The 21732-nt window shown below is 35.5% G+C and overlaps 1 protein-coding gene across 1 annotated transcript in view; it reads left to right on the top strand.

Annotated features, from left to right (window-relative positions):
• The first annotated feature begins 1063 nt into the window (after nucleotides 1-1063).
• HTR2C (5-hydroxytryptamine receptor 2C) overlaps nucleotides 1064-21732 on the top strand; it is a 263732-nt gene continuing 243063 nt past the window's right edge. Inside the window, exons 1-2 of the mRNA XM_007533263.3 lie at nucleotides 1064-1612; nucleotides 12684-12744. The gene's annotated coding sequence lies outside the window, so the exon portion shown is untranslated. The remainder of the gene's footprint in view (nucleotides 1613-12683; nucleotides 12745-21732) is intronic.

The following is a 21732-nucleotide window of genomic DNA, read 5'->3' as shown; positions in this document are numbered from 1 at the left end:
AGAAACCTCAGATACATGCCTTCTGATTCATTCTTCGAAGAAAAACAAATAAAAACAACAAGCCTATCACCTTGTCAGTGGCAGCACCTACACTTTAAAGTTTGATTTTAGTGTCTAGGATGGTCTTGTTCAAGGTGGTAGTGATCACTACAATTAACTGAGCTGCAGCAGGGAAACCACAGACACCAGCTAGAGAAGACCTTTGCATGCTGGGTTGCAGCTCCAGCAGCTGGCTAGTTGCCAAAAAGGGAGCTTCCCTGGCTGCCTTGTCCTCCTTGACATGGTATCCTTCAGAAGGACTAGGTAATCAGCTTACTATGTAAGGGAAGGCTCCAGACCCTGTACTAGAGACATCAATGTAGGCCCACTTCAGAAATTTGCAGGGGCTACCTGAGGGTACATTTCTAAGCCCCCAGCAGAACTTGTGGGATCAAGAAGGTAATTAAATAGTGATTTCTTGGAGCAGGGAGAGCAAAGAGCCTCCTTTTCCCCCTACTCTTCGTTTGGTACTGGGGAACAGTGGGGAAGCAGTCCTTACAACAAGGCCCTTTTATATGCATGCGTTTGACCTTGGTGGATGTCTCTGTTACTCCAGTTGGAGAAAGGAGCAAGAGCCATCTGAGCCTCCTCGAGGTCTTTCATAACTCTTGAAAGTTACCCTACTGGAGAAGTGTTAGTCGAACTCAGATTTTCAGGTGTGTGTGTATGTGTATTGTGTGTGTATGTGTGTGTGTTTGTGTAATGTGTCCTTTAAAACTTTAAGGATGCATTCCTGAGGCATATCACTCCCTCTAGTTCCCTGCACTCTTTAGGCCTAGTGAATCAAGTTAAACACCACCTCCACAACCCCTATGGGGTCTTGCGCCCCCTGCCCGCAGGTTGCAGATGCACTGAAAGACCAGCCCAAACTAGTTGTACAGGGGGCGGGAAGCGGGGGTTGGTAAGCGAAGGAGCAGAGTGCGGTGTAACGCTGAGCCCTGATTGGCTGCATTTGGCCCCACCCCTCATCCTGGTTTTGGTCCAAGGGAGTCCTGCAGCTTTGCCAGCGCAGGGTAGGCGCTCTGGTGCGCGTCGAGGGCTGTGGGCTCCTCTGGCGCACCAACCTTCCTCATCCTGCCTTTGGAGCGGCTGGACTGAGCCTTTGCCGCTCCATTGGCTTGCCTGCCCCTTACCTTCTGATTGCATATGAACTTTTCTTCTGTCTTCTTGGACAACGTTGTCGTCGGAGTCATCGAGATCGTCGTGGTGCTCGCGTGATGGCCTTCGTCCGCTTAGAGTAGTGTAGTTAGTTAGGGACCGCCGGAGAACACTCGAATAGCGCCGAGATGTTGGAGGTGATCAGTTACTAAGCTGGAGTAGCACAGTGGATAAAACAAGCCAAACCTATCCGGGGGGCGCCCGGTCGCCCAAAGGAGGTCGACGACTCGCTGGCGCTTCCCTTCGCGCCGAGCTCCATCCATCCCTCCCTCCGCCTAGGCGGGAGGTTGCGGCGCGCAGCACAGCGCAGCGCTCTGACTGCCGCGGGCTCCGCTGGCCGATTGCAGCCGGGTCCGTTTCTCGTCTAGCTGCCGCCGCGGCGACCGAGCCATTCTCTTCCTCCCGGATGCTTGTGGTGAGTTGGAGCAGCTTTCCTAGACAAGATCCTAAAGGCTAAGACGGGGGATGGGGTGGGGAACAGGGAGAGGTCCTGGACGGCTGCAGCTGGCAAGACCTTCTGGGAGAGGGTTATGTGGAGGAGATCAGGGGGCGGGGAGTGGGCGATGGGGGGTGGGACTCTGAATGCTCACATCGCTGGGAGAGTGGGGTCTCTGGAACAAGACAGGGGCTTGGGTTTCCGAGAGGGGGCAGTGGATTCTCAAAAAGATAGGGAAGCATGGACTCAAGATGAAGGTTCAGGGCGGAGGATGGGGTCTCCAGGGCGCTGCAACTGAAAAGCCCTTAAAGAAATAAGAAGCTGGAGGTGTGGAGGCATAGGAGGCGGGGGGGGGGGGGGGGGGGGCGAGGGACTGGACGGGAGTGTCTCTGGGCAAAGGTTCTGAACGTCGACGGTGTGAAGGAATTGGGGAAATCCATTGCATTTTTATTTTGTTTGTTTTTAAGAAGCCAGATTACAGACAAGTGGGAAGGATTCAAAGGTTTGGGACAGTGGGAGGAGAGGGGATTGAAAGATTCTCTATTCTGTTCTCCTTGAACATCGACGCTAATTTGCAGAGGGTCTTGGTAAACACAAGTAACTCTGGGGACATAACACTGCGGATGTGTCTCTGACATCTGTCTGCTGAATTTTAACAGCGCTGCTGCTGGTCACATAAGTTTAAAAAGAGAGTACAAGGGCTTGTAGCAAGTCTTTGAAAAATGAGCTTACCTAGGTCACCTGGCCACAAGTCTTTCTAAAAAATAAAAAATATATATATTAAATATTTCGATATCTGCACTACCTCTTATCTCTTATTACAGTTCTTTTAGTCACTTCGACCCTACAAGCTTCATTTGAATAGCATACCTCCTAACTGCTTAACATGAGAACAGGTTACCCCCTTCCCGGTGCCACATAAAGATCGTCATTTCAAAAACGTGTGTGTCTTTTTCTTTTATGCGCCGTACGCTTTGCTTTTTGCTTCCACTTGGGTAGTATGCGACCAGAGGTGACTAACATTTTGCATTGTGTCTGAAACCTCTTTATTTGAACCAGCAGCGTCCTTCACTCAATTCAGCGACAGTAGGCATTTATAGAATACCTAATTTGCTGGAGAATAGCTGCCAGCAAGTCTCAGCTTTGTCATTAATATTTACTATCACAAGTTCCATCCAAAGAAGCCTCTGACTGCTGAGCCATGAAGTACATATGACCCTCACCACATATCTTTCATGCAAGCTAACCGAGGGAACCTTGCTCTAGGGACTAATAACACTGTGCTAAAATTACTGGGTTTGGGGGCGACAATGCACAGTGATTCGTTCACCTTTGGGCTTCCTAGTTTGCAGGCATATGTGACATCTTTCATTAGGAAAAAAAAATCTGGGTTCCAGTGTAGAAAAATTACCAGACCAGCCATTTTGACTATTTAAAGGGAAAAAAAGTGGGGGGGGATGACTACCCATATAATATGTGGATGCAGTGAAAAAGGAAGGTCAACTGACATGCAATGAAAAAGGAAGGTCAACACACACACACACACACACACATATATATATAGATAGATATAGATACAGATATAGATATAGCTATATATAAAGATATGTAGTTCTTTTGCAATAAGGAATGATAATGAACACCCTTTCAGAAAACAACAATTTCTTTGCATCACAATACCTTGGACTTAGGCAGTCACCTATCTTTCATGCCTGACATGGGGTTGAGGGATAAAACAACATTTTTTATGTGGGAGGAGAATAGAATATTTAAGCATATCTTATTCTCTAATTATGTTATTCTAAGTCTCCTGAGGAGGCAATAAAGTATCTGTTTTGTCAACATGACTTCTTTCCTAATAGTTTTATCATCTACAGCAACAAGCCTGATGCAAGCCCTGAAATTTGGATGGTGGATAAGGTTTGTGATTACAGTATTACGGTAGGATACCAGATGCCAGAGCCAACACTGAACATATTTTCTGTTTTCATAATATGGGGACATGTATTAAAATGCCCCATGTTTTCTTGAGAACACACACAGAAAATGTATATGCAATTTGGGGTATTCATATTATTTTGTTTTACATGGTCTTTAAAGGAAGTCTATGAAGAGAAAGATATAATTCTCATTTTATTAGAGCCATTCAATTTTTCCAATTTCTCTGGGTAATTTGTCTCAAATGGACTGATAGAATAAGAAATATTTCTCTGAGCTTTCGTGGCTACCTAGGAAAGAGAATATTTGCTTTTTTATACCAATAAACATAATTGAAAAAAATCCTACATATTTGGTATGATTATTGGGCTAACACACTGATGGTTTAGCAACATGAGCTACTTACCCACAACAGTTTGCAGATTTCTTCTCTGGAAAATAAATTATAAAATCCTACTCGAATTATAGAACTATCACAGTCAACTGGAGTTTGTTTAGAAATAACTCTATATGTATTGGATAAACACCTAAAATTAAATACTAGACTGAGACGTGTATCTAACCTCAGTTATCTTACAGCTTCATTTATTTTCCTTTAGTGAAAATTATTCTTCTCCATTATAGGAAAATACAAAAAATTGGAACAAAATCTGAGGAAGTGTCTGTTAGTAATCAACAGAAATATTATCAGCTACTCTTACTTAATAGTTGAGTGTATAAGATAGAAGAAGATGAGTTTTTACTGAGCACTCTGGCAAATAATTCCTCAATTATAACATCTCCAGAAGTTCTAGACATTTGACCAGCATGATAAAAAAAAAACTCATTTTACTGTAGTGAGAATGTATGTGACTTGTACTGAGATTATTTTAAGTATCTACTGCAACTTAGTGTTAGCTAAAGAAAAAAATGGCAAATTATGTTCCACTATCTGAATAGTCATGAGAAAACTAAGAATAATTGACTATAAATCAGGGTTAAGAACATACATATTAATGATATATTACATCATATTGATATATTACATTTCAATATATTTATGTACCACATACTAGAATAACGATATATGAACTCCACACTGGTGTGAAATATGATTATTAGGAATTAAAACAATAAAATCTCTATACAATGCCATATGTATTATTACTATTAATTTGCCATTATTACAGCATGCATAATTACATATATTCTTCTCTACAACCTCAGATGCAACCCTATTTACAATTTGAATCTCAGAAAGAAACCACAAATCACCAACGTCATCATTCCTCTTCTTCGAAATATCTTGAGGCATCCTTATATACTGAGACTATTATAAGGCAGATGACAAATACTCATTTTAGACAAATGGCATTGATATCAACCAAATTGCTAACCCACACCATTTAATCAGCAACAGATCTAATACTAATGCTATGTGCAAGAACTTACTGGAAGTTATGTCTCGATTTCAAATTACATATCCATGAGCTAAAATCTTATATATTTTCCTCCCTCTGTCCAAAATCTCTATTGCATCCTATTTATTCCTCATTTCAGCTGCAACTAAGACTGTGATACCTGTAGTTTACTATGTTAGTTGCTTACTACATAATTATCTATCTATCTATCTATCTATCTATATATATGTTTGACATTTATAAAGTCGATCTTATTAATTAAGATTAAGTTTATTCAAAAATGAGCACTTGGCATGGTCTAATATGAGAAACACTAGAAAGATCTTTCGATACAGAAACTGACAGTCTTCATGGGTTTCCATGGCACTTGAATTTCTACTCTCAGAACTCCCCTTCCTTAATCTTAATCCTGGTCATTGTCTTTTTTATATACTAGCATCCTCTTAGAACTATTAATAATTAAGCATACAATTATTGCCAGGAATTAGAAATCCTTCAAAGCTACATTGCAACAGCTACGAACCACATGTGACTTCCTAAATGAGTTAAAATTAAATAAAATTATAATATCTATACCTCAGTTTCACATAACACAATTCAGCTTCTCAATATTTATATGTCATTAGTGACTACCTAGTGAACAGTGCAGACATAACAACTACGTAATTTCAAGTTATAAAGTAAGAACGTCCCTTCTTTCCTTCCTTTCTTTTTTTTTCACACAATTTCTCCACCTCCCTACCATACCCCAAACCTGAATTTCTTCATAAAAGAAGCTTTCCTGTATTCTGACAGGTGTCTTAAATTGAGCTAAATGAATTCTTATCCTCTGCTCCTTCTATTTTATAAATCTTACTACAGCACATATAATGGCTTAGTGTTGTGGTTGGAACACCTTTGGTTATAATTTTTTAAACTTCTAGCAAGTTAGAACTTTTATTAGTTAGAAACCTTTTAACTTTTAGCCTTTTAACTTTTAACCTTTTAACCTTTTAACAAGTTAGAACCCTTTTAACTTTTATTGTTTTCTTTATAGTCTAATACTTATGCCACTTATATCAATATTTTTCTTCACCATCCAATATTCCCAATTCTGGTTACCTTACTACTGCTCCTGCCTTTTGCCTCTACTACTTTGAATTAGTACATTCTATTTTTTATTATTTGGTGATGGCTGTTGAACCCAGAGTGTCACACACGCCAGGTACACTCTCTACTACTGAGCTACATCTTCGGTCCTTCACAGATTGATGAGTATTAATGGATAAAAAAACAACAAACCACACATTCATACTTTAACCTCATATGGGTGTTCAGTACTGCTTAACAATAATCATTTATCATGTCATCTTTATTAAGTAACCCCTCTGTCTTACATTCCTAGTCACATACGCCACACTTTTGTCACTATTCTCATCTTCTCTATCAAAAAAGTATTCCTCAAAAAAGTGTAAAATATAAAGACCATAATGATTGCTGTTGATATGGCTATGATTTACACATTTCTAATATATTTTCATGTACTTACTCATATATGCCTCACAATTAGCTCATGAGTGAGTACCACTATTCTCCTTAGTTTTCAGAAAGGGAAACTAAGGCACTACAAAGTAGTCAAATAGTCTACTCAAAGTACCTGACTAAAACAAAGCTTGAAAGCACATACTTCTGATTCCAGAGGCTATTTTGTTAAGTAGCAAACTCTACTGCCTGTTTAGGAACTAGCTGCTATTTCTTTAATGCCCTGAGATTTTGAATAGTACATATTTATATGTGAATAAGAGAATGTTATCAATGATAAATCCCATTAATCATTAATATGCCACTTGACTAACTAGCAAAATAGGCATGTAACATTTCATCTAGAAATTTAGCTGTCAATACAAAAGTAAAGGAAAAATTGCCATTAAAGACAAAGGCCTAAATGGCATGAAGTCTCAGTAAAGCTTAGGAGAGTTACAATAAAATGTTTAAATTAAATTGTAAACATATTACTTGCATGTATGAGGCTCTAAGTTTGATCCTTGACACTGCAAATGCTGGAAAAATGCTCTAATATTTCTCTTCCCAGCCCCTCTTTTACTAAATACATTTTAATAAAATATATAGATCAGAAAACAGGAGTTGAACACCTTCTATATGTTCAGTAATGGATTAGGTTAGTTAAAAAATGCAACTGGAAATAGTAATCTCCCTAAATGCAAGAATCAATGTAATTTATCTTTCATTAGCAAGCTCAATATCTGAATTATGCATTGACTAAATTATGAACTTTAGATTACACTCTCAGATAAAAATCAATTGTTTGAATTCCAGGGACCATTAGTTCCAACAACAAAAGTCATTCATTTTTATTTGATTTTTTTAATATTATAGAAATATCATAGAACTTGATTTTTGTGAATATTAATTAATATTAATGGCTCCTAATTGTATGAATGAAATAATGAATTCAACAAAACATTGAGTGTCAAGAATTTTAATAATGCAATACTTAAAATATGATAACATTTATAATAAAGATAATGTTAATATTGATGCCTTTTTTTTTCCAGAACACCACTAAGCTTTGGCTTATGATGATGCCAGGGATTGAACCAGGGACCTATAAGGTTTAGACATGAAAATCCGTTGCATAAACTGCTCTGCAATCTCCCTGACCTAGATACTGTCTATATTTTAAAGATGAATAAATTAATCCTTCAAAGGAAACCTGACTAGTTGCAGATTATGCATTTAGTTGATGGCAAAGCTTACAAAAAGAATACAAGTCTACTAACTCTGAAATAGGGTTATTTTCCATGATGGTTCTTTGATACTATGTACCATATAAAATTAAAGCTTTAAAAACTTTGACATCATAGTGTCCTTGAGAATCATGTCATGCTAAATAAATTTAGAATGAACAGAAAATGCATTTACATTCTTGGCTCCAATAATTACAAACCTCTACAAGTATGTGAATACTTTTAAGATTGACTTTCATTCTTATTGATGAATAGGTAAAAGCTGTGTGTGTATATATAATTTTATGTATAGTCACAAGAAGAGAAAAACAATCATGTGAAAGACAGTATTTTTTTCTAAGTTTAAATTAGGTAACTGAACAATTGACAGACTTATTTATTTCTTAATTTGTTGGAGCAGCTGAAGTCTGAAACAACTCAAGGCTAGATGCTTCCTTTCTATAAATTACATCTCTTAAAATGTACAAATGCAAGCATGAGTCACACTACAAAATTCCAACTTTAATCTATTATGTCATTTTTACAAGGAAACAAACTGGTGACTTTCACTTTGCTTCAAGGATGATGAATCTGTGAACTATAGACTATGAATGAAGAAATCACAATATGAACAATCAAATTAGTTCAGGGACATGATCTAAATGTAAGAAGAAATAAAGGGCATTTTAGATAGTGAAATATGTTCACTATAAAATGCTTCCATTATTTACTGGTATGTGTGCCTACAGGGATTAGACTGATTTGAGGCAAACTGAAACACTCACCTATATTACAAGCAAGTTTTATAGTTGTTTTTGTTTAAATGTACACTAGAGGAAGCAGTAACCAGTAGGAAAATGCACAGCCCAAGAGAATTCTCTGATTTAATTAATGATCTAAATTTTGAAATCAACTTTTATCAGAAGTTTGAAACTGTAATATATATGCATTTACTATGACATCTAGTAAAAACAAAGCAGAAATTCTGAGGTAGAAATTAATTCAGGAAAAAAATCATGGGTGTTTCTAGTGAAAAAGAGAAACAGAAGGGTAAAAATTGAACACATATATATTCAACTCCTATCATATTTTTGTACAGTTGAAAAAGTGCATATATTATTGTATTTATTTTTCAATAACAATGGCAAACAGGAAATACAGACCTAGAGAGGATAACTCATGTGTTCAAACATATAACTAATATGAGGTAGAACCAGAAATTGAACCAAGGTCTGACTACAAAAGTTGTATGTACTTTGTTATGGCAACTTTTTTAAATATCTTAATCACACCCCCCCCCTTTTTTATTGTTACTAGGATCATGGATCATCTCTGTGGTTTAGGCATTCATGAGTCTACTGTACCTGGCAGCCTTTTTATTTTTTTTTTCTTTTTCTTGTTTCTCTTTTTTCCTTTTTCTTTCTTTTGTTGATAGAGACAGGAATTAAGTGGGAGTAGATAGCACAATTGTTATGCAAAGAGACTCTCATGCCTACTGCTCCAAAGCCCTAGGTTCAGTCCCTCCACACCACTGTAAACCAGAGTTGATCAGTGCTCTCCTAAAAAGGAAAAAAAAAATACAGGAATTAAGATGAATTATTGAGGTAGAGAGAGAGAGAAAGAGAGACATACAATACTGTTTCACTGTTCATCAAGCTTCCCTACTCAGATGGGGCCTGGGAGCTTGAATCTGAATCTTTGTGTACCAGATGTGCTACTTCCTGGATTCCAATCTTAACTTTTAAAAATATGCTAAAGATTCATGCACAAAATAATTCCTCAATATAAAATTGATTTAATCACTGACAATGTTCTCAAAGCACTAAATTGATGAAAAGACAGGAGACATCAGTCATATATCTTTACAAGTTAAGAGTATGTGTATCTTCAAAGATCTTAGTTCAGCATTTTTTAAATACGCTATTTATTTAGTATAGAGACAGAAAAATTGAGAGGGAAGGGAGAGGTAGAGAGGAAAATAGAGATATCCACAGCACTGCTTCACCACTTGTGAAGCTTACAGGTAAGGACCAGGAACCTGAACTTCGATCCTTGAGCATTGTAACATGTGTGCTTTACTAGATGCACCATTCAACCCTGATCTCAGTTCATTTCTAAGAGAGAATAAAGATAAAAAATGTGTATATTATTATACAATAATAGAAACTGGCAATAAAATAGGAAACTGGAATGTATCACAATATTAAAAGACCAAACAGTAATTAATTAATCAATAAGGCTCTGGAGAGATTGGATTCCAGGACACATTGCTGAGGTCATCTGCCTAGGGGAATCAGGATGAACTCAGTAGAATCTGCAACTTGTTGGCTGAAAGGTGGTAAGATATAGAGTAGAACAAAATAATAAAATTAAACAATAAACAGGAACCAAAAGGTAGGAATAAAGCAGAGGAGAATATGGATTTTAATGTGGAGAGAAACTAGGAAGTCTATTTTAGGTATCTTCCTAGGTGTCCATGACTTTAATAGTTGCAAGTGACTTTTTAAATTTTTTTTTATTATTTATTTTCCCTTTTGTTGCCCTTGTTGTTTTATTGTTGTTGTAGTTACTATTGTTGTTATTGTTGATGTCGTTGGATAGGACAGAGAGAAATGTAGAGAGGAGGGGAGACAGAGGGGGGAAAGATAGACACCTGCAAACCTGCTTCACTGCCTGCAGGTGGGGAGCCGGGGGCTTGAACCGGAATCCTTATGCTGGTCCTTGAGCTTTGAGCGACCTGTGCTTAACCTGCTGCACTACCGTCAGACTCCCTGTAAGTGACTTTCATGCCTGAAGCTTTTGGTTCCTAGGTTAAGTTCCCAATACCACCAAAAGCCAGAGTTGAACAGTGTTCTGGTTATAAATAAATAAATAAATTAGTTATGATGTATTGTTTCCATAGATATCTTAAATTTCTTTAAAAATGGTTACTTTTTCATGACAGAACCAGAGTATCACCTGCAGTGCTGGGAGTTGAAGATGAGATAACGTGCTTGTGAATCCAACCCTTATATCCATTGTGCTACCTCCTGGACTATCTTTATAGATCTATTATGAGAATCCACAGATTTTTAACATTGTATATCCTAAAAATGTCAGAAAAGTTTTTTGAAATATTTACTTATAGAGATAGAGAAACTGATATGGGAGGGGAGATAGAGACAGAGAGAACTATTTCACCGCTACTGAAGCTTCCCGGCCAATGGGGACCAGGGGGCTTAAACCCGGGTTCTTGCCCATTGTAACATGTGCACTTAATCAGGTATGCCAACATCCAGACCCAGAAATAATTTTTTAATATTAAAAGATCTGGGAAAAATTGGCTAAATTTAATCAGTAATATCTTAATTTATTTGTCTTAAATTTACTTTTTTCACTTTTCTGAATGGACTAAAATTTTACATTTGAACTCCTAACATCTATATTTTTTAAAAAATGGTTATTTAAATTTTATTTAAATCTTATTTAAATCAGTTAAAGAGGAAAGCAGTATCAACCTAATCATGTTCAAAATAGATTAGGAAATAAATTTCTAGCCTACTTTATTTTTTCAGTACTATCCAATCAACACGATCCTTTACAGACATGAGGCATTAACCTCAGAAAACTTTTATGTGCATTCTATTTTCAATGCACTGAGAAGTAGATAACTCAAGCTTGCAATTTATTTGTTGTTAATACATTTTATTGAAGTACCATCTGTTTATTTCTAAGCCTATCATATGGAAAATACTTCATTATAATCACATCTCCTTTTTATTGATTTTGCATAATTCTTTCACATAGTGATATAGCCACAACTTTGGAGGAAGTTTCAATGCTGTGGTTTCCTTTCCCTCTGATTTTTGTTTCTCTCTCTGAACAAGTTGGCATTGAATGGTGAAGACCTAGCAGTAAGAAATATAAAGAAAAAAAGACAGAAAAGTCAGAAATATACTTTTAGTGCATAGGGATTGAAAAAAAATTAAAACTAAAAGTTGCCTGTGTTTTATTTGTTTGTTCATTTGTTTTATGAAGGAGAAAAATGTTGCCAGGAATAAACATTAACTACATAGGAAGTTCTATTGTTCAAGATGTAATAACCATAGTCAAACACCAGGGGGCTCTAATTCCATTGCAGTAGTTCTCTGGGCACAAATGTTTTATTTCGCTGCCGGATACTTGTATAGTTCATAAAAATTAAGTAGAAGTTGCAGCAATATAACAGCTCATTACTATGTTTTAAAATTACTTCTTGCTTTCATACAATGCTGTGTACAGTATTTGACTACCAGCTTCTTTACCAAGCACAAAGTTTCTGCATTTCTTCCAAGACTGCTATTATTTTTACTTTTAAAAAATACATATTTATTTATTATTGAATACTTAGAGCCAGTTTTACATATCTGTTGTGAAGAAATTATTTTTTATTTATTATAGGTCCACCTGCACCTGCTTCACCACTCTTGAAGCTTACTCCCTGCTAGTGGGGGGCCTGGGGCTTGAACCTGGGTCCTTTTGCATGGTAATGCATGCACTGAACCACTCAGCCCCAGGAATGATAGTTTTCTTTAGGAAATAAAAGTTAGTTTTTAGGACAAACAGGAGAAATTTTTGTCTATACGTGTATTAGTGGTCTTTCAATCTTCTTCAATATCATTGTTCATTTCCCAGAAGGTTGTTGGTTTTATTCAAATAAAGGAAAGTCAAAGAAAGTGTTTAAGTTCAAAATATTTTCAACTTAATATTTATATCAACTCTGGGGCTACAAATGGATTCTACAACTTTACATATTTTAAATACTGTATTTAAAAATTTTGACTAGGTTCTCTGGGAATATTTTTATTTTAATTCAATTTATCTAGGTGTAACTTTATTTTGGCACATGTGAATATTAATGTAATTACTTTTCAGTTGTGCTTTTTATCTGAAAAGCATAAATATTTATTATAAATAGCACCTTACTTCTAGAGTTCTTATGGTATTTTTCTAAATGTTTGCTTTTAGGATTTCGTCCAATATCCATGAGCGTCTATAGGCCAACCATCAACATCCTTCAAAAATAATTGTAAGTATGTTCAGAAACATATCTAAAAAACCTTTTTTGGCTGTAATGTTTAAGTGATTCCTATGATTTAGTTAATGTAACCTCTTTCCCACTAAAACATTTGGCATTAAGACCTACCATATATAAATAAAAATGCAATTTAATTGGCAGATAACATTTTAATGTAACCTAAAAAAGTATCAGCCTATTTTATTATCAAATAATGTGTTAAACAGACATCCTTGCCAGAGTATTAACTACCTCCCAATTTTATATTAAATTAATATAAAACAAAATAATAGTGGGAACAATTATGTTAGTCATAAGAAAATATGAACATTCAGTTTTACCTTCAGAAATAAGTTTTTATATCCAACATGAAGCATAAAGACTATTATATCCTATTACTAACTTTAGAAGGAAAATGGGTGTTAACTCATTGTAGAAAACTCCAATATAGGGGCTGCTTAATCAGCTTGATGGTTATATAAATGACTTTCATTCCTGACACTATGAGTTCACAGGCTCAACCCCCTGCATCGCCATTGAGCAATGCTCTGGTGAAAACAAAAAATAAATGCCAATCTATAAAATAGACAATTTTGCATTCTATTGGCTTCTTAGACCTGAACATATGGTAGGGGAAATATTACAAGTTAAGTAAGGTGAGTAAAAGATTTAAAATAGACTTTTTATTTTAAGTTCGAGACTGCATAAGTATTCTAAATTAAATTTTTATATTTCTTAAAGTCTTCTACATAAATTAATACGACGAAACGTTTTTTGAATGATAGCTTCATACAAAGAGCTGATATGATAAAAAATGTTATCTCATTTTGACAATCAAATTTTAGGTTACATTATAAAATTAAAATATACTTTTATAAATAAAGTTGTATAATATAATAAATGAAAGTCTATCAAAATTGGAAACCAGGGATGAAGTGCAGGAATATCTGTCTGCTTATTACTTATGAGCAAACTATAATAGAATATAACAGTAGTCTTTTATCAAAATAGCTGCATTAAAATGTACTTTTAGTTAGAATTTGACTTGCAAATTGTGCTACATTATTATTTAACCATGCACCATTTGTATGGTGACAAATGTGGCATTTCCTTTATCGAATATATATTGAAATAGTCTCTGATATTATAGGAAGCTTTCTATAGGGGAAAAAAGTTCAATAAATAGAAAATCTTAATGAGTCCCGGTAGTTTGTCCTCAGAATACACAGGAAATCACTTATTAAATTTTTGTGAAAAGGGGCCAGGGCATGATGTGCCTGGTTAAGCACATACATTCCAGTACAAAAGGACCCTGCTCCCCACCTGCAAGGGCAAAGTTTCACAAGTGGGTGAAGCAGGGTTGCAGGTGTCTCTCTCTGTTTCTTTCCCTCCTTATCTCCCCTCCCCTCTAAATTCCTGTCTCTATTTAATAAATAAATTAATTAATTAAAAAATTTAAAATATACTAAATGTTTGTGAAGATCCAAGTTTGTCTACCAATGATTTCACTTTGTTGGTGAAAGGTTAACATGGACATGCAGGTAAGTGTACTCTTAGATAACTGCTCACACAAGGTCTTCTAAGGTATATAATGGTATCATCAAGTTCTGTGTGATAGTAAACACCAAGGACAACCTTTGTAAAATGTGATGTAAATTTTGAACTTTAATATCTCCCTTTCAGCTTTAGTCTAGATGTAATATGTAGTCTCCTTCATGAGTGCTTTTTGCTCTTCTCCCAGACCTGTGTATGTCTCTTTGTACACAGGCCCACTGACACCTTATTCTTATGCAACAGTTAATTACAAAAGAGTTGATATGCAAAATTATATTAAGCTGGCAGCAAGTCCTATGCCTCTCAGATGGACACTTGTTTTAGCATTAACAATGGGACTCCAACAAATTAATGCCTTGATGGCCTGAAAAAAGACCCAAATCTCATCATACAGATGTGTACATTTGTTCAGTATTTTATTTCTTTGAAAGACTTGGTATCATGAAAATGTGTCAGTGACATGACAATATGGGTCCAACATATTTAACATGAAAACTAGAGACACATAAATATAAAAATATAGCAATTTGTTACTATTGAGTGTCTTAATTCTCACTGTTATATAGAAGTGTACCAAGAGTTTTATAACATATATATCTACAACTCGATATATGTACAGTTTTTAAGAAGTGGTCCCTTGTGATTTATGTGGCTATTTAGAGGTATTGACCTTAAATGATAAAAGTAATTTGGCATGACTTGTTAGCTATTATTTGAACTTGGTTTCCTAAAGTTCTACTTATTCTACCTATGCTACTACAGTATATTATAGTCAAGTTAATTTTAGTAACATATTCAATGTCTCCTGCAAAAAAAAAAAAAAAAGATCATTTGGACAACTGTGCTCCTCCTGAGCTGGATAAGGTTTGTAATATCAGTAAGTATTAAAGATAACTATTACCTTTTTTTTTTCTGTAAGGCATATCAGCATTTACAGTTTCTTCACAGAAAGAACTTCTAGAAAGAGGAAATGTTATACACATGTTGCTTTACAGTGTCATGACTTGTCATTCTCTTGACACCTATTTAATAATTTAAATTTATTTAGTAACATTTAGTAATTTAAACTTTTCACTTATGTTTAAGACTTACTGTCATACAAATAAATACTATTTCACATAATTTTAAAAGATGTATTTATTGACTTTATGAAAGGGACCAAAGCACTGTCCATCTCTGGAATACCATGGTGCTGGGAACCAAACCTGAGCCCTCAGACATTTAAGTCCTATTCTCTAAGGGGCTGAGACCACTCCCCAGCTCAACAGAAAAAAAATTTCATTATGAGTTTTCTGTTATATATCTGAGTGTCAATTACTACAGAGTTCTTTATTCTAGATTACTAAATTAATTCAATTAAAACATAGACTATAATAAAAGTAAAATATTAAGTGTATCGATAGACAATTCCACTATTTTACTTTTTAACTTATAGTTTTAACATATAGTTATATGTTTTATTAACAACTAGTTTGATTTTCATTTTGTTAAAGTAATAATACATAATAAAAATCCATGAAAGGGGTACAGAATTGAGTATTAAACAACATGATATAGTGTGCCTTATGCATGATATCTTTGCTCCTTTTTTAATCTTTTTTTCTTTCTCTCTGTTTTTATAAGTGACTTAATAATGACCAACAAGATTGTGGGATAAGAGAATTGTACAATTCCATACAATTCTCATCACCAGAGTTCCATATCCTATCCCCTCTATTGGAAGATTCCCTATTCTCTATCCCTCTGGGAGTATGAACCAAAGATCTCTATGGGGTACAGAAGGTGGGAGGTCTGGCTTCTGTAATTGTTTCTCTGCTGGACATGGGAATTGACAGGTCAACCCACACCCTCAGCCTGTATGGACCAAAGATCTTTATGGGGTGCAGAAGGTGGGAGGTCTGACTTCTGTAATTGCCTCTCCACTGGACATGGGCATTGACAGGTCGATTCATACCCCCAACCTGTCTCTTTCTTTCCCTAGTGGGGTAGTGCTCTGGGGTGGTGGGGTTCCAGGACATACTGGCGAGGTCTGTGGTGAGGGAAGTCAGGTTGGTGTCATGGTAGTTTAAAATACCAATGAATAACTATGCCACAGGCTGGGAATATATGCTAGGATAGGCTCTATTTTAAAAAAAGTAGAATTAGGGTAGTACTTGAAGATGTAAAGCTTTTCTGGATGGTGAAGTCTGGAGAAGTGAAAGGCATATGGGCAGACATTAGCAATGATAGAGTTTTCTACATAAGACATGACATTAAAACAATAAATTCTTCTGTGTTGTGAAAATTAAAAGGAGATGAGTATATCTAGTGAGTTGTTGTTCCAGATGAGCACAGAATCAGACGTAAGGAATGCTATAAAGTTGCACATTTGCATATTTCAAGGAAAAACTGTTCTGCTGGGAGGCAGAATGATTAGAAGTAATGGACAAAGCATGGAAAAAATACATTTGAAAGGTTAGGGCTCTGCAAATAAGTATATGTTATTTATATATAAAAGCTTTATAGAAGCATTTTTTAATTTATAATAAGGAAACACTGACAAACCATAGGATAAGAGGGGTATAGAAGCATTTTTTAAAAATTTTTATTACCTTTATTTATTTATTGGATAGAGACAGCTAGAAGTTGAGAAGAAGGGGGAGAGAGAGGGGGAAGAGACAGAGAGACACCTCCAACCCGCTTCACCACTTGCAAAGCTTTCCCCTTGCAAGTGGGGACTGGGGGCTCGAACCTGGGTCCTTGAGCATTGTAACATGTGCTCTCAACCAGATGCACCACCACCAAGTCCCTATAGAAGCATTTTTATAAATGATCAGGCTTTGCAAATTCACTGATGAAAAGTAAAATGAAACCAAGAAGAGAAAACTGGTCAGATCATTTGCTCGTTGTCACAAACCACTCAGCAGACTAAAAAGGGAAGCTAAGAAATAAAGGTTAAAGATTTTTTTCAAAAAAAGTCCCTATAAAAACCTCAATATCTCAGTGACATTGCTGATAAGCCATACGTGCTGAGAAGTAAAATGAGCACCAACATTTTATAGCTGTTCTATTATTTCTCTGAAAGTGTCAATGAATGAGAACAGGGAATAGTACCAAAAAAAAAAAAAAGAACTGAGCATCATAAAAGACAGACTATCAAGTTCAAAGTAAGCTCAATCTTGATACTTTTTGGTATTATTTTCTAATAATACTCTTCCCATTTCCGATGGCATCTTTCCCCATATGTTTTGTTGTTGTTGTTATTTTCAATTTTTCTAGAGTGATGCTTCATTGGAATGTAAATGTAGCAATACATGTAAATAAATCATGTTTTCCTACATTCAAAGGACCTGTGAAAAGGTTTCCCATCAAATGAGAGATATCATATATATATATATATAGTGGTAATATAAATGATCGTTTATTAAACATCTACTCAGTGCCAGGAAATATACTGGACATTATACGAAGTATCCTAATGAAAATGGCTATTAATACCATTGATAATGAGTTGGTAAATGAGTCTTAGAGAGTTTACATAGTTATGCAAGGTCCCTAATGTACTATTACTATGGACTTGCCACAGAAAAATTGCTATTTAATCCTATAAAATTAACTACTAGCATATAGCATATGCTAAACATAAGCTATTATTTTCTTTCTCTCTTTCTTTCTTTATTACTCGACAGAGAGAAATTGAGAGGGGAGGAGGACATATAGAGGAAAAGAGACAGAGAGACATCTGCAGCCATGCTTCATCACCTATGAAGCTTTCCCCCTTCAGGTGGGGATCAGGGGCTTGAACCTGGGACCTTGCACACTATAAATGTGTGTGCTTAACCAGGTGTGCCACCACCTGGCCCAAGCTATTATTTTCTTATTAATGTTGCACTCTTAACTCATCAAAGATATATGTACTCAGTAATAACCTGAATGTCAATATATGTTTGTCAGAGGAAGTATATATAGAAGATGCTTAGTTAATATCAAAATCCTATGAATTTTTCTCTTGAAGAATTTTTATTTAAAAATAATACAAAAATGAGACAGTAGATATTGATCTTCCAATTATTTTATAGCACATATTAGATATTTATATCTTCATAAATGACTAATTTACTACAGAGTTGTTTTAAAGTTGAGAGCCTGGAAAAAAAAACTTTATGGTTGTAATATTCAACCCAAAATAAAGGAAAAAAATCAACACATAATTCGAAGAGTCTAAATTTTTTTTCACATCTTCTGTTTCTTACAGTTTCTGCTTCTAAGAACTAGGACAGGTATTTCTGAAATATGTGTGTATTTAACAAAATAGTATTATTTAGGAGTCGGGCGGTGGCACAGTGGATTAAGCACAGGTGGCACAAAGCACAAGGGTTGACGTGAGGATCCAGGTTCGAGTCCCCGACTCCCCACCTAGAGGGGAGTCGCTTCACAGGCAGTGAAGTAGGTCTGCAGGTGTCTATCTTTCTCTCTCCCTCTCTGTCTTCCCCTCCTCGCTTCATTTCTCTCTGTCATAACAACAATGATATCAAAACAATAATAATAACTGCAACAACAATAAAACAAACAAGGGCAACAAAGGGGAAAATAAATAAATAAATATATATAATAGTATTATTTATATTACTATTAAAATAGTATAACTCATTCATTGTACTCCAAAATTGACTACTTTGAAAGACATTGCATATTGACAGAACTGGGTTGGATGAAATAGTAAGACGAATGACCCACTTCCATTATTATTTTGGAAGATTTTATATCTAGATTTCTGCAAAGAAAAATCCTTTTAAAATTGATGCATACTTATCTAAAAATATTATTTAATCAAAACACATTGTGTTCCCACGGATATAAAAGCATAAATGAATTGGTCTTTACTGAACTTTAATTTTAATTATCTTTAAAATTTATCTTGGTACTTGATGTGCTAATGTTTTAGTACAACACGCTATTATTGTTGTTGTTTCTCGATGTCTTAATTTAATTTTCATTTTGATGAGTATTGGCAATCCTCATGCTTTTAAGGGGTCACCCAGTTTTTCAGTGGACAAACAGATCTTGATGTTACTGGCTAGCAATAATCTCTAATTCTTTTTTCTTCTTCCTCCTTCTCCCCCCCCTTCTCCTACTCCTTCTTCTTTTTCACGCCATCATAGCTTCGTTGATGTTTCATGCCTGCATGTTTCTACTACTCCCTGCTTACTCTTATTTTTTCAGATAAATAGTGAAAGACAAGGAGGGAGAGAGAGACCATAGTATTGCTTTATTACTTCTGAAGCTTCATCTTTGCATGATGCTCCCATGTGGTGGCTGGGGGCTCAAATGTGGACCTAGTAATCCATAATCCCACCCCAAAATGAGGGTAGGGATAGAAAAACTTTCTGCTTTTATTTCAATTGTTTTTATTATTAGTGATTTAACCGTGGATTAAAAGTTATGAGGGTCAGAGAGATAGCATAATGGTTAAGTAAAATGGCTTTCATACTTGAGGCACCAAATGTTTCAAGTTCAATCACTAGCACTACCATAATCAGAGATGAGAAGTGCTCTGATTAAAAAGAGAAGTAGACCAGGTGGTGGTGCACCTGGTTAAGTACACACATTACAGTGTGCGAGGGACTGGGGTTCAAGCCCCTGGTCCCCAGCTGCAGGGTGAAAAGCTTCACAAGTGGTGAAGTAGGGCTGCAGGTGTCTCTCTGTCTCTCTCCCCCTCTATCTTCCCCTTTCAATTTCTTTCTGTCTCTATCTAATAAATAAATAAAATTTTTAAAAAAGAAAAATTAAAAAGAGAAATAAAATAAAATAATAAAAATTATGAGATTTCAGAGGCATAGTTTAACACATGTACATGTGTGTATGGCTCATTGTGCTCTCCACACATGGCCTGCTGTCCCTCACCCCAACCATCACAGGTCTCACAAAATCTAAGAGGCAGTTTGATTAATATTTTATTTTTGCAAGTTCATTTGCTTTAGGTAACCATATTTCACATGTGAGTGAAACTATCTAGTAGTTGCCTTCTATCTCTTTACTTATTCCATTTAATAAAATCACCTACAGTTCTATTAATTTTCCTCTAAATTATTTCATTTCATATTTTAATTACAGAGTAATATTACATTAAATATATACCCCATAAATTATTCATCCTTTTATCTGTTGCTGGACATTTATGTTTCTTCCATATTTTGAGTATAACCATGAACACAGGAGTACACATATATCCTTTTTAAATTAGTGTTTCTTGTATTCTTTGGATATATCCCATGGACTGGTATTGCTGAATCATATGATATTTACATTTTTATTTAAGAACTTTTCATACTGATTTCCATAGGGTTGCATAATGTGCATTCCTACACAGAGTGTACCAGAGATCCTTTGGCTTCACATTTTCACCAACACTTATCATTGAGGAAAGGTGGACAAAGGGAAAAGAATGAATAAAGTAAAACTATTTATTATTATTATTATCTTTCTTATTTGACGCTAGGGTGATATCTGGGGCTTGGTGCTGGCACTATGAATTCACTGCTCTTGGTGGCCATTTTTCTTCTTCTTTTTCTTCTTCTTCTTCTTCTTCTTCTTCTTCTTCTTCTTCTTCTTCTTCTTCTTCTTCTTCTTCTTCTTCTTCTTCTTCTCCTTCTCCTCCTCCTCCTCCTCCTCCTCCTCCTCCTTCTCCTCCTCCTCCTCCTCCTCCCTCTTCTTCTCCTTCTTCTATTTTTATTATATAGAACAGATAGAAATTCAGAGGGGAGGGGGGGACAAAGAGGAAGAGAAATGATCTGCTTCATCTTTTTTTTTTTCTTTCATTAAGAAAGATCCATCAGAGAAAGCTATATGTTCACTGAGGCAAAACAGAGAAAGGGTAAGTTCGCTTGTGTTGTAATGTATACAAAGTACCTTTCAACTCAGCACTGAAGATAGAGATGAATTTAGAATGTGGGAAAGACAGGTAGAAGAAAACATGTATGGGAGTGCTGAACAACTTTATGAGACACTTGTAAACTTGTAAGCATTGATAACAGTAAAGTTGATGGGTATGTGATTCCCATGCTTTATAATCAGTAATAAAATAAGCTGGGATAGATATGGTCTGAACAACATATTGATTAAAGGGGTTTTAAATATTTACCATAATTCTTCTAAAAAGGAATTCCTATAGACACTTAAATACATTGGATGTTTGCTATTACACCTGTAAGGAGCTACTACTACCACTGGGTGGCTACAGAGTCCTGCCATGCTAGAGTGTTTCTTTACTGCGTTTGGGTCTTGTGTGGTGAAAAATTTTCCAAATCACAACTCTAAAACTTTGATATTCTATCTATTGTTCTATCTTTGATCTAGACAAATTGAATCAAGTTAATCTCTTCTCAGTATTAATAAACGTATGGAATTGATTTATATGTAAGATTTCCAGAGACGGCAGTACTAGAAATGAAATATATGTGATAAAGA

This window comes from Erinaceus europaeus, chromosome X (assembly GCF_950295315.1).
Source record: "Erinaceus europaeus chromosome X, mEriEur2.1, whole genome shotgun sequence".
NCBI classification, from domain to species: Eukaryota; Metazoa; Chordata; class Mammalia; order Eulipotyphla; family Erinaceidae; genus Erinaceus; species Erinaceus europaeus.
This window is presented reverse-complemented; position numbering and strand designations above follow the sequence as displayed.